Source organism: Microcaecilia unicolor, chromosome 13, assembly GCF_901765095.1.
Source record: "Microcaecilia unicolor chromosome 13, aMicUni1.1, whole genome shotgun sequence".
Lineage (NCBI taxonomy): Eukaryota > Metazoa > Chordata > Amphibia > Gymnophiona > Siphonopidae > Microcaecilia > Microcaecilia unicolor.
In genome coordinates this window covers 60,769,473-60,782,294 of record NC_044043.1, presented here as the reverse complement: position 1 = coordinate 60,782,294, position 12,822 = coordinate 60,769,473, and the positions used below count along the sequence as shown (strand labels likewise).

At 44.4% G+C, this 12,822-nt stretch overlaps 1 protein-coding gene across 1 annotated transcript in view; it reads right to left on the bottom strand.

The window, feature by feature from the left end:
• SMG6 (SMG6 nonsense mediated mRNA decay factor) overlaps window positions 1–12,822 on the bottom strand; it is a 214,962-nt gene that overhangs the window by 154,316 nt on the left and 47,824 nt on the right. The window lies entirely within an intron of this gene.

Below are 12,822 nucleotides of genomic sequence, written 5' to 3'. Positions count from 1 at the left end.
AATCAAGAGAGACAGCTTATGGGGGTAACCTGCACGAAGCAGCAGGTTCAAACCTGTCCACCTTTCTAGGCAATCTGGATAGACCAATGCTGGTTGTTCTTTTTGTTTTTTTTAACTGAAATTAGAATTTTACAATATCTGCAAACATAATAAAGAAAATCAAAGATAATAACTTCCAATAATAAACGGTCACATATTTCACAACTATATTGAACAAGCCCACATTATGAGAGGAAAAGGAACAATTATCCAATAAAATAAAAGAAAAAAAAGGAAAATATACACCAGGAATAGAAAACTACTGCAAGTGACCTATCATGTGGTCTCTATCTGCTGTCATTTACTATGTTTCTATCCATGCCACCAAAAGATCCAATGCAGCAGAAACCATGTCCGCACACTATATTGCACCACCAGTCACCAGAAAAGGATACAGCTGAGACAGGCAGAAAACAAATGCACACCTCACAACCAGAACTATTCAGAACAAAGAAAAGCTGCCCAGTTAATGCCAATCCTTCCAATAAAATCAGTTCAACACTAACAGGAAATCAGTGCACTAACAGGAAATCAAAAAATGGAGTGTAAAATAACCCAAATCCAATAGATAATCATAAAAACTAAATAAATGGGAAATGTGACTAAGCCCCAAAACTATTTAACACTCAAAACTATTAGCAACTGAGGAGAGTATCAGAGTACTATATCAGTATAGGATAGGCCAAATTTAGGTTATGGAGCCTCTTATGGGACATTCCAACCTGAGGTCATTATTACTCAATCATTTACTCTCCCTAAACCACATTAATCTATTGAATTATTAAAACTTTTGAATTTTATTAACATCAAATTCTTAGAATTTCAAACAATGCACTAACAGGAAAGGCAGGCAAATGTTAATTTGACAAGACAGGTATGATGTGGAGGGGCATAATCGAACGGGGCGCCCAAGTTTTCCTGAGGACGTCATCGCAGGACGTCCCCGCGAAGGGGCGGGGAAACTCGTATTATCGAAACAAGATGGGCGGCCACCTTTCGTTTCGATAATATGGTCGGGGACGCCCAAATCTCAACATTTAGGTCGACCTTAGAGATGGTCATCCCTAGAGATGGTCGTCCCCGATTTTCGGCGATAATGGAAACCGAGGACGCCCATCTCACAAACGACCAAATCCAAGCCATTTGGTTGTGGGAGGAGCCAGCATTCGTTGTGCACTGGTCCCCCTCACATGCCAGGTCACTCTAGGGGGCACTGCAGTGGACTTCAGAAAAAGCTCCCAGGTGCATAGCTCCCTTAACTTGTGTGCTGAGCCCCCCAAAACCCACTCCCCACAATTGTACACCACTACCATAGCCCATAGGGATGAAGGGGGGGCACCTACATGTGGGTACAGTGGGTTTGTGGTGGGTTTTGGAGGGCTCACATTTACCACCACAAGTTTAACAGGTGGGGGGATGGGCCTGGGTCCGTCTGCCTGAAGTGCACTGCAGTACCCACTAAAACTGCTCCAGGGACCTGCATACAGCTGTCATGGAGATGGGTATGATATTTGAGGCTCACATAGAGGCTGGAAAAAATATTTTTTAGGGTGGGAGGGGGTTAGTGACCACTGGGGGAGTAGGGGGAGGTCATCCCCGATTCTCTCCAGTGGTCATCTGGTCATTTAGGGCACATATTTGTGGCTTGGTCGTTAAAAAAAAAAGGACCAAGTAAAGTCGGCCAACTGTTCATCAGGGACACCCTTCTTTTTTCCATTATCGGCCGAGGACGCCCATGTGTTAAGCACGCCCCAGTCTCGCTCTCGCTATGCTTCCAATACGCCCCCGTGAACTTTGGTCATCCCCACGACGGAAAGCAGTTGAGGACGCCCAAAATCGGCTTTCGATTATGCCGATTTGGGTGACCCCAGGGGCGTAGCTATGGGTGGGCCTGGCTGGGCCCAGGCCCACCCAATTTCAGCCCAGGCCCGCCTAGCGCCAGCCCCAGCTCCCATTGCCGGCCACTGCTGCTTTTCCTGTTGAGCAGCAGGGCCGGCGCTACAAAAAGAAGAAGCACTAACGCTAAGGACAAAAAATGTTTAAAAAAAAAAAGCGCGGCACCGGCAGGCACTGTCTAGGCAGCCTTGAGGCATTGGCTGCTGGCTCCTCCCGTCTCCTACGTCACTGCCCCTGGAGCGATGCAGGGGCAGTAACGTAAGAGATGGGAGGAGCCTGCGAGCCAGCAGCCAATGCCTCAAGGATGCCTAGACAGTGCCTGCCGGTGCCGCGCTTTTTTTTTTTAAACATTTTTTGTCCTTAGCGTTAGCGCTTCTTCTTTTTGTAGCGCCGGCCCTGCTGCTCAACAGGAAAAGCAGCAGTGGCCGGCAATGGGAGCTGGGGCTGGCGCTGGCATGCAGGGCGGGCCTCGAGGAAAAGAGGGAAAACATGGAAGGATGGGGAGAAAGAGGGAAAACAGATGGAAGGATGGGGAGAAAAGAGGGAAAACAGATGGAAGGGGTGGCAGAGAGAGGGAAAACATGGAAGGATAGGGAGAAAGAGGGAAAACAGATGGAAGGATGGGGAGAAAAGAGGGAAAACAGATGGAAGGATGGGGAGAAAAGAGGGAAAACGGAAGGATGGCAGAGAATGAGGGAAAACAGATGGAAGGATGGGGAGAAAAGAGGGAAAACAGATGGAAGGATGGCAGAGAATGAGGGAAAACAGATGGATGGGGAGAAAAGAGGGAAAACAGATGGAAGGATGGCAGAGAATGAGGGAAAACATGGAAGGATGGGGAGAAAAGAGGGAAAACAGATGGAAGGATGGCAGAGAATGAGGGAAAACAGATGGATGGGGAGAAAAGAGGGAAAACAGATGGAAGGATGGCAGAGAATGAGGGAAAACATGGAAGGATGGCAGAGAATGAAGGAAAACATGGATGGATGGGGAGAAAGAGGGAAAACAGATGGAAGGATGGGGACAAAGAGGAAAAACAGATGGAAGGATGGGGAGAAAAGAGGGAAAACAGATGGAAGGATGGCAGAGAATGAGGGAAAACATGGATGGATGGGGAGAAAGAGGGAAAACATGGAAGGATGGGGAGAAAGAGGGAAAACATGGAAGGATGGGGAGAAAGGGAAAACAGATGGAAGGATGGGGAGAAAAGAGGGAAATCAGATGGAAGGATGGTAGAGAATGAGGGAAAACATGGAAGGATGGGGAGAAAGAGGGAAAACATGGAAGGATGGGGAGAAAGAGGGAAAACATGGAAGGATGGGGAGAAAAGAGGGAAAACAGATGGAAGGATGGCAGAGAAAGAGGGAAAACATGGAAGGATGGGGAGAGAAAGAGGGAAAACGGATGAATGGGGAGAGAAAGAGGGGAGATGGATGAAAGGATGCAGAGAGAAAGGGGAGAGACTGGAAGGATGTGGAGAGCGAAGGGACACTGAACAGAAAAGGGTACAGAGATACAGAGACACTGGTTAGAAAGAGGGAGAGAGAGAGACATTAGATGGAAGGATCAGGAGAGAGGGTAGATGGATGGAAGGATGGGGAGAGAAAGAGGGAAGACACTGGATGGAAGGGTAGAGAGAAAGAGGTTACACTGGATGGAAGGATGCAGAAAGAAAGAGGGGAGACTACTGGAAGGATGGGGAGAGAGAGGGGAGACTGGAAGGATGGGGAGAGAAAGAGGAGAGCTGCTGGATGGAAAAGGGGAGTAGTGAAAGACTGGAGAATAAGAGGAAGGGGCATGGGGAGAACAAGGGTGAGAAAAAGATGAAAAGCCATAAGTAGATGAAGGAAATTAAAGAATGGATAGTAAGAATGAATTAAATCAGGACAGAGAGAGAGAGAGAGGCAGAAAAATATTGAAGAAAGCAAAGAAAAAGGAGAGAAAAATGACAAATGGCCAGGAAAACCTGGCAGAAGAGTTAAGCGAATACGAAGGAAAGCAGAATCTAGAGGCTGGGAGCGACACAATGAGAAAAAGTAAATGGCCATACAAGAAAGGTAAAGAAAATAATTTTATTTTTAATTTAGGATAAAGTAATATGGTACCTGTGTTAATGAAGTTTCAGAGACCAATACTTCCTTCCTTAGGTCATGGAGGATACCGTAACAGCATTATACTGACCTGAGGCAGGAGGTTTTGGCCTCTGAAAGCTCACTGAAAAGGGTGTTAGGCTATTAAATAAATTTTCTGAAATCTGATGCACCGAAAAGCAGCACTTTACCCTGTGTGACAAATGCATCTGATTAGCGTGACTAAATTTTGCTGGGGGAGGGGGGTAGAGAGAAAAATTTGTGCCCACCCACTTTGAGTTCAGGCCCATCCAAAATTGGCAGTCTGGCTACGCCACTGGGTGACCCTGGGAGAAAGACACCCATCTCCCGATTTGTGTTGAAAGATGGGCGCCCTTCTCTTTTGAAAATAAGCCTGATAGTGTCCTAGGCCTATTTACATGTAACATACCATTACTGCAGTCACTTCCAGCAGAGGTATATGAAGCTCTGGGGCAAAGCCTGGATGCCTGGCATCTCAAAATAGAATGTAGTACTAGACAGTAATGTAGCTTATTAACAAGCATTCTACACACCAATCTACCAGTACAGAGCATCAAGATGGTCACGAAGGAGAGGTGACCTCATGCTAGAATACAGCACTGATAGACCGGAGAATGAGAAAGATGACAAGCACTGCCTTAGATGAGGAATAATATCCTACAAGCAATTAGGCTCTACTCCTGGCAACTGGGACAGGAATAACTGTGTAGAATGGATGAGCCTATTGGCCTTTTTCTGCAGTCACTGTCATCTACTTTGAATAATGTCACACATCACACAGGAACACAGAAAATAAAGGCAGACAAAGGCTACATGGCAGCGCATTCCAAACTGAATATCATGACCCCAAATGTGGTTACACACAATGCATTTGGGGGATAACAATCTGGCCTGGAAGTACAAAGGCGTGTTACCCATCATTTTGGGACCCACAGGCTTGATCAAAAAGAACTTCCAAGCTTACCTTGATAAACTGCCTATCCACGTTACATCTTATGAACTCCAGAAGAAAGTTCTCTTTGGCACAATGGAAGTACTACAGCGAAGTAATTTTGAGAGACTCCACATACCCTGGGGCTTAGAAGTCAGGCTCATTACTGTCATGGTGTCAAAAAAAATAGCCTGTTTGGAGACATTGTCCATGCAAGAGACAATGAACAGTTCAGACATACAAAGATGTGAAAAAGGTTTTATCCCCCTCCTGATTTCCCCTATTATTGCATATATGTCACACCGAATGTTTTCTGATCTTTAAAGAAAATGTAATATTAGACAAAAGAAACCTGTCAATGTTATCCAGCACTCATGTGAAAAAGTAACTTCCCCATAGTTAAGTCAACCAATTGACCAAATTTAATTGATAATTAGGTTCAGCTTACTGAACACAGCCAGGCTTCACTGCAGCCAGCGCTGAATCTACACTATATACTGAACCTTACCAAAAGAGTGAAGTATTCACCACAAAGGTTTTACAAGAACGCTATGCCACGATCAAAGAAAATACCAGAAGAGATGAGAAAAATAGCTGTCAAAATATATCAGTGTGGAAAGGCTTACAAAGCCATTTCCAAAGTTCTGGGACTCCACTGAACCACAGTGAGAGCTACTATCTCCAAATGGAGACAACGTGGAACATTGGTAAATCTGCCCAAAAGTGATTGGCCTGCCAAAATTACTCCGAGGGTGCAGCGAGAGTTCAGCCAGGAGGTCACAAAACATCCCAGAAGAACATCCAAAGAACTGCAGGCCACTCTAGCCTTAGCTAAGATCAATCTTCATAACTCCACAATAAGAAAGAGACTGGGTAAAAAAATGGGATTCATGGGAGAATAGCAGAGAGGAAACTGCTGCTCTCCAAGAGTAATATCAATGCTTATCTCACATTTGCAGACACTCCTGGATGATCCCCAAGCCTTTTGGGATAATGTTCTATGGAGAGACAAGCCAAAAGTGGAATGTTTTGGACAATACAGGTTCCATTATGTCTGGCTAAAGCAAACACAGCACAGTAAGAAAATCCACATGCACCGGCTTAGGAATGAGTTTCATTCCTGTCATGGAATGATCAAAACTAACCCATTTTGAGAAGTTGCACCCGTAAGAACATCATACCAACAGTCAAACATGGTGGTGGTGTGTGATGATGTGGGGATGCTTTGCTGCCTCAGGACAAGGAGAATGTCCAGTCATCTGTCCATGAGCCAAAGTTGAAGCGTAAATAGGTTATCCAGCAAGACAATGATCCAAAAAATAAATGCAAGTCTATATCTGAATGACTGAGGAGAAACAAAATTAAAGTTTTGGATTGACCTAGTTAAAGTCTTGACTTTTGAACTCAACAGAGATGCTATTGCAGAACCTGAATTAAAACAGTTCTGCAAAGAAGAATGGGCTAAGATTCCTCAACAGCAATGTGAAAACTGATATCAAATTATAAAAAGTGTTTCATTGCAATTGTTGCTACTATAGGTGTGTAACCAGTTATTAAGTTTAGGGGCACTTATTTGTTAATATAGGTGATATGGGTGTTGGATAACTTTGGGGGCCCTTATACTAAGCTGTGCTTAGTATGTCCTAACATGGGACTTTCCCACGCACTAAGCTCATTTCTAGTACGGCCTGTAAAACAGGCATTTTCCCATTTGTTAACAAAATGGCTGTGCATTGTTAGTATTAGTGCATTGCCAATAAAAAAAAATGTACTGTAGCCTATTTAGAAGGTGCTAAGGGCTCCCACATTAAGTCAGTGTTATTCAGTTAGCATGCTAATGTCAGTAGGCTGGCTGAATAGTGCTTCTACACTCAGTATCTGCTCTTGACACACCCCTAAAAGAAAAGAAAACAGCACGTTTAGCAAGCGGAAATGGCAAAACTAATGCAAAATGCTTTAGCGTGTCCTGTGTTAGGCCATTTTTCCAATGTTAAGCGAGCTGCTTAGTAAAACAGCCCCGTTGTTCATTAAATAAATAAATGAAATAATAATTGTGTCCTGTGTTTACACAGGCTTCTTTTGTCTAATAAGACATTTTGTTTAAATATCTGAAACCATTTAGTGTGACATATATGCAATAATAGAGAAAATAAGGAAGGCGGTAAAAACCTTTTCACGTCATTGTAACAAGCAAACTTCTACTCATCAAAAGCTTTGACTCATTTCACTGCCATTCCCTTCTCTTCCAACCTCCTGTGCTCTCTTGAAACACAGAACAGCTCTGGGGATGACATTAAACACAATTAAGTAGCACTCTGAAGACCAGGTCAATGCTTAAGTCAAGCTAATAAATACAGGAATGGAATATCAGAAGCCAGAAAAAACAGTGATAATCACCCATACTTTTGCTCAGGTGGCAAATGCTGTGGGATTGCTATGTGGAAGGTCCTCAGGTTCACTCCTGAGTCAGGTCTTCACTACCCAGATCAAGTGAAGATGGTGTAAAAGCAGAATTCATAGCTCCAGGATGGGGTGGAAGTCAGTGTCACTACTTAAAGATGCTACCTGGTGACTGGAATAAGAGCTCATGACTGCAAGATCTCAAAAGGGGCCCTGGTACATGACCCTTAACCCAGGGCTATCGCTGCAATGAGAACTCATACTTAAGTGATAGCAAAAATAAAGAAATTGGCTGCACAAGTTGCTATTTTGCAGTTACTGGTATTTTTGTTTTTAAAAAATAGCTACACATACTGACAAAGCTATAAACATTCAGAGCTCATTTTGGCGTCTGCTGTCCTCCAGTGTACTTCTATTTGAAGTACTTCCTAACTTCATTTAAGCATTCAGCTCCTCAAGATGCTACTTAATTGTTTTTTTAGTGATATCTCCCTAGGGGGATCTTTACTTAAGATCATAAATCTACCTGGTTAGGGGCTGAGGGGTGACTAAATAAATCCTTTTGTAATTTCATATATAATTCAAACACAGTTTTTGGTTTCTGAGAGAATATTTCACTCATGGAAAATATAAACCAACTGTCTTCCAAGCTGTCTCAGCCTCGGAAGCAGAGTGGCGTGAGAAGGCTGGCCCAGGACGGATGTTATATATTTCTAATTAATGCTATATGTCTTCCAGTAGGGAAGGTCCACTTGTTGAGAACAGAACACAGCACTTGTTAGTGTAACTGTCAGACAGTGCTGAAACAGAAAATCTTCAGGAAAGTGATAATTGGGCTCCTGCCAGCAAGGGTGCAAAGACAGCAACAGACCAGGCAGTAAGAGCTCCAATACAAGGAAAGGTAAGGAGAGCATCGAATGGATGAACTGCGACAGTGAGATGTTCAGAAGTCCAGCCAGGAGGCCCATTCATTGTATCCCTACTCACCTACCTGGACAAAGGGCAAGGGAGACTGTCCACTCTTATCCCCTCCCTATTCCCACTCACCTGAGGAAAGGGCAGGATCCTGCCTGCCCCATCCAGGGAAGGTAACCTGCAAGTTCTGGTTCTCAAGAAGAAAGAGCAGGAGGCCCTCCTGCTCCCCCCCCCCTTTCCAACACACACATGGGAAAAAGATAAGGATCCTGCCTGCTACCTCTCCTCCCCACCCTCACACATGAGGTCTCAGAACATATCTAACATCTACTTGTAAGCAGTTATGTTTGATTCAGTACATGCCACACTGAAAGCATCAGTGGATACCGCTCCCACTGGCATGTGAATCAGAATACCAAAGATGCTGCGGGACTGGGAAGAGGCTGACACTGAGGGATATACCTGTGCGCTGCTGTACAGCCAGAATGGACAGATTTAAGCACCTACCACTTCTCAGGCATCTCTTCACCCCCACCAGGCGGAAAGTAAAGCAAAGCAATGGCCATCCAAGTGCCGCTATCACTTGGGGACACAGTGTCAGGCAAGAAGGATTTTCAGTCTGCAGCTTGGCATAGACTGATTGACCAGCTCAAACACAATCATAAAGAACATCACATTCAGATACAGTCACAGATAACCTACACTCAGAGACCCTGTCTTCCCCATATAGACTTACACAATTAAAGATGTTATTTCATGCTGGATCATTAATGGATTTTCTCACAGCCCAGCACACCAACACATGAACAGAAAAATTGCATGATGTGGAAGAAAAGCCAAAAAGCAACACACAAGAAAAGGACTAAAGAAATCACTAAACAACGCAAGTTTCTGGCCTGAATGAAATTTATTCTTGCCTAGCTCCACCCTAGAGACTGTGTCCATGCTCCCTTTAAACCCTTACAACAGTAATCTCCCTCCTTTGGGACTGTAATATCCCTCTCATCTCCCAAAGGCATGATTTCATTCCTCCCTCCTTCACACCTCAGGAACTGTGCTATTCTTTTCACACTCGTATAAGGCAGAGACTGGAGAAGTCTCAGAACAACCTCGGACAGCTGATGCTGAGGGTCTCTCATTCCCTCTGTAAGTCATTCAGCACTTATTTCTTTCCAGCTCTGGTGTGCCTACACTAATCTCTCCACAGCCTCTGATGTAAGGAGGAAGCAGCTGCAGAATTCAGAATCCCTTATGACATCATAAAACGGCTGGAAGATTCACTGGGAAAATTATAAAAACTTAATTACATATTTCCAAACTACGCAAAAAACCACTCAACAAATGCACAGGAACCACTAACTAATTCTTACAGAGAGAAAGTAGCCATAACATAGGCAGCTGTGACATTCCCTTTCCCAGCCATGAACTCATGCCCATTCAGTTTCTCTCACTCCAGAGAAAATGTGACTTTAAAGAACAAAGACATGTAGCTTCTTATTGGGAAAAGATTAGACCCAGCTTTATTAACATATAACAGTTGCACTCAAACATAACTAGTACCCGAGCCAACTAATATGTGCATGTCAATGGAACTATACAGGCCTGCCAAGGGAACCAGCAGGGCCGCCGCCATTCACCCCCCTCCCCCGAGGTGTAGTAGGGGGTGGCGCCCGCCGTGAAGCAGGGAATCCTCATTCCACACCAGCCCCAGAATGGGCTGTACACTGTTCATCGGGGAACAATGGCCCTTTCTCCATGGCGCCGGTCCGCTGAGGACACCCCTGTTACAGTCAATCTCTGTCTCTGGTCCATTTAGTTCAGCCTCTGATTCAGGTACAGAGAGAAAATAGCCATTAACACAACAGACCAAAACAACCCCGTCCAGTGCTGCCCCATATCCAGGACTACCAGGCCTAGTGCTACAAGCTAGCATCACACACAATCAGTCCTATACTGCCCCACAGCCAACAAAATATTGTAAACTGCTATGCTGGACTTTCCAAATGGCAGTATATCACGTTTTCAAATAAACTGAAACTTTATGCCAATAGTAGAGCCCACAACCAGCACAAGCTGGCCCAGTTTCACAAAGCCAATGCATACTCAGTACAATTCAGTCCATCTCCACACAAGGACACATTCTGCAGCCAAAACCAGGTGGCCCAACGCCAAAGGCCAGCGCTGTCCTTCAGCTCGTATAATATGACCCAGTGTCAAAGATCAGCACAACTCCACACCCAGCACTATTTGATGCAGCAACAACCCCTCAACTGGCACCTCCTGACCCAGCATCATGGACCAGTGCCACTCTATATAAAACAAAATACGGCCCAGAACAACCTGGAACAGCACCACAAACCAGCGCATCCCTGCACCCAGCACAACCTTGCCCAGTGCCATACACCAGTACTGCTCTGCAACTAGCAAATGCAAGCATCACCTTCTACCTGAAACCACTCAGACCAGCAGCACTCTGCAGACAATACAACCCAGCCCAGTAATGTACCCAACAAAATCTGGTCCAGCGACACTGACCAACCCTGTCTCACACCCAGTACAGCACAGTCTTACTATAAACCACTGTCATCTTACACTCAGCAAATCTTGGCTAAGTGCTATAAACCAGTGCTGCCCTATACCCAGTACAATTCTGCTCATTGCCACATACACATATACACACCAGTGCTAATGGACACTCAGTACAATCCAGCACTACGTCACCCCACAGTCAGCCCCACACCACAGACCAGTACCCCTCACATCCAGTACCTGACCTAGTGTCACAAACTAAGGCTAATCTTCAATCAGCATAAACTCACTCAGTGCCACAGTCCACTATGACTCTACACCTAGCACAATTTGAGCCAGCACCATAGATCAGCGCTGCTCCATATCCATCACAATCCATTCCAGCACTGCTCCTTATTTTACAAACAGAGCCAATTAGCAGGATCCAGTCCTACAACATAGATATGTCATTGCCGTTGCCTAGCATAACCCAGCCCAGGGCCAGTTGGTATTCAGAACAACCCAACACTGCTCTCCAACACAACCTCAACCAGTGCCACACACCAATATTGCTCTGAAGCCAGTGGATCTCAGCACTGCTTCCCACCCAAAACTCCCCATACCAGTGGTAGTCTGTAAACAGTCAATAGTATGACCCAGTCCAACATTTTAGAACAGCAACTCTGTGGTTCAACCATACCTTGAGTATTGTGTGCAATTCTGATTGCTACATCTCACTAAAGGTATAGCAGAATTAGAAAAGATACAGAAAAGGGTGAGCAAAATAATAAATAAGATGGGAAAACTCCCCTAAGAGGAAAGGTTAAAGAAGTTAGGGCTCTTCAGCTTGGAAAACAGAAGACTGAGGGGAGAATAAGAGAGAGTGCAACCATCTTCCTGGAGGCACACCTAGCTAGTTGGGTTTCCAGGGTTAACACAATGAATATGCCTAAGGGATATCTGCACACAAAAGGCCTACAACAAATACAAATTTATCTCATGCATATTCATTGTCATAATCTTGAAAACTTGACTGGCTAGGTATGCTTAAAGGAGAAGGATGAGAAGTACTGTGATAGAGGTCTATAAAATCACGAGTGGAATAAACAGGTAAATACAAATTGGTTGTTTTGTCTTTCAAAGAACACAAAGACTAGGGAACACGCCATGAACACTTTTAAAACAAACAGGAGAAAATATTTTTTCACTCAACCCACAATTAAGCTCTGAAATTTATTACCAGAGGATGTGGTAAAAGTCGATGGCGCAGATGGATTTTTAAAAAAAAAATCTTTGGACACATATGTAGAAGAAAAATATATAAACTATGAACAAGGTAGGCTTGGGGAAAGACACTTCTTATCCCTGCGGGTAAAGAGCAGAAAATCTATCTATATTTGGGGATCCTGCCAGGTACTGTGATAACCAGGACTGGCCACTGTTAGAAACTGGGCTTGACAGACCTTTATTCTGACCCAGAATAGCAATTCCTATATAGCACTCCAGAGTGTATAACCCACACCTAGAAAAAAAAAATCCCTCTCAGTGCCATAGAACAGCACTGCTCTGCATCCAGCATAATCCTTTCTATAACAGACCTGTGCAGTCCTGCAGCTAGCACAACTTTACTCAGCAGCACTCCACAACCAGCACCACAGATTAATGCCACTCTGTCCCCAATCTGGGCCAGCAAGACAGACTGCTATTGTCCAATCAAGGCTCTCATTTGGTTCACTTCCTTTGTTTACCTACCCAAATGTACCTGTTTTAAATCTGAAAAGTTGACGAATGGTAGCATTTTCCTAGTGCATCACCCTTGCACAATGTTAGCGTGCAAGAGAGAAACACAGCCCGAACATGTTTCTCTATTTATTTATTTTATTGCATTTGTATCCCACAAGTGGCACACGCTTTGCAGCAAACTTCAAGCAGATGTTTCAGACCTGTTAGCCGCACACCTTTGCAAGTCTTTTAGTCAGCTATAAAAGATAGCAGACTGTGCTGCAGACAAGCTTTGATATT